Source organism: Austrofundulus limnaeus, unplaced genomic scaffold (genome assembly GCF_001266775.1).
Source record: "Austrofundulus limnaeus strain Quisiro unplaced genomic scaffold, Austrofundulus_limnaeus-1.0 Scaffold153, whole genome shotgun sequence".
NCBI lineage: Eukaryota > Metazoa > Chordata > Actinopteri > Cyprinodontiformes > Rivulidae > Austrofundulus > Austrofundulus limnaeus.
Genome location: NW_013952555.1, coordinates 135,185 through 136,688, shown reverse-complemented (window position 1 = coordinate 136,688; position 1,504 = coordinate 135,185). Strand labels below are relative to the sequence as shown.

Genomic DNA, 1,504 nt, shown 5'->3' with positions numbered 1-1,504 from the left:
TATATATATAAACATCATCTGGATCTAAGTTCTTTTGAAGCTCCTTCATCGCTCTCCCTCCACCTCGGAGCCAAACTGAAGCTCCATTTTGTGCTAATTAGACTCAAAATAAATGAATAAACAGAGAAGCACAGCTGGTGGTGTAACTGATGGAAACTCAGAGCTCATGTGAACGCACACAGATCTCCAAAACACACAAAAAATAACTTTTCTTTAGTTTGAGTTTATTTAAAATCAAAGATTAACTTGTTAATTTCCTCTGTTACATACGGCTGGCACATAAGAGGGTAAAAATGTTTCTATAGGTACTCCTGTTTTGATTGACACCTCTTTTGACCAACTGGGTTTCTGTATGSTCTCCTACAGGCAGTATTGTCGAGGAAGGTCCACATGACCCGCCCACAGACTGCATCCTTTGATTGACTGTAGAATCGGCCAATCAGCTCTGAGCTTCATTCTGATACCACAGCTGTGTAGCCAATCAGGTTATCTTTTATTCCATATGTAGTTTTGTGGGGTTGAGATCTTGTTTGGCCAAAGGAAATTAAACTTAGAGAAACTTTTGATGTGATGGCTGTTTTCTCCCCCTGGTGGCGACAACAGCAGACATGGAAAACAGGTTTTGTTTTGCTTTCTTATTGATAGCTAAAAAGTGGAAATATATTTAAATGTTAACAAGTGTTTTGAGTGCTTCAAGACAAGGAAGAGTGATTTATKTGGCCAGATAATGTCATAAAAGAAAAGTTATACTTTAGTTTYGGCCGCCATCTTGGATTACTTTTGCTCAGTAAGTTACAACAAATATGCATCAAATGCTAGTGAAGAAACATTTCTTTTTTTACTGCTGATAATAGGGTAAGGATTTTTGATTTCCTTGATACCTCCTTCCTTTCATGTTCTAAGACATTTTAAAGTCTTTAAAAAATTAAAATGAGAAAAAAACTTGGGATTTTATTGTACTTTAACTCCAATAACTAAGTACAAGTTACAGTTATAAAAACATGATTATTGAAGTTAAAAAATATCTGATTAATAGTTTCAAAAATAGACCAGGCTTGTGAATCAATGGGTGCAAGAACAGCATTTTATTTACAATTAGTGTTCACTTTTTAAGGCGTTTTAAGGAAATATAGGCCAGAACATTAAAGGATACATGTGCTTTTTGTTTTTCTATAACTGTCAGTTGTAAACCAAACTTCTCAGTGATAAAAAAAGGTGCTAAACTCTAATTTTTATTTAATCTAAACTAAAACCAAGTTCCTTTTTCAAACGTGTCTTTAAATTTGGCAGAAGCTTTAAGTCACTRTTTGTCTTTCTGTTTTATCTGCTCCTCCAGCGCTCTGATCGTCTGCAGCTTCCTCCCTGCAGGAAACCAGAGAGAAAAGAGCAGGACGCTGCCACCGGCTGCAGACTGACATGTCATCTGATTGGCTCTGCAGGTGGCTAACAGGAACCTCAGCCCCGAGGTGTGTGTGTGTGTGTGTGTGTGTGTGTGTGTGTGTGT

The 1,504-nt window shown here is 37.1% G+C and overlaps 2 protein-coding genes across 2 annotated transcripts in view; one reads left to right on the top strand and one right to left on the bottom strand.

Annotated features, from left to right (window-relative positions):
* The window catches only part of raly (RALY heterogeneous nuclear ribonucleoprotein), a gene marked incomplete at its 3' end in the record, with an annotated part of 57,731 nt that overhangs the window by 31,130 nt on the left and 25,097 nt on the right, over positions 1–1,504 (bottom strand).
* LOC106523350 (tripartite motif-containing protein 35) overlaps positions 1,318–1,504 on the top strand; it is a 105,312-nt gene continuing 105,125 nt past the window's right edge. The window contains exon 1 of the mRNA XM_014016742.1: positions 1,318–1,466. The gene's annotated coding sequence lies outside the window, so the exon portion shown is untranslated. The remainder of the gene's footprint in view (positions 1,467–1,504) is intronic.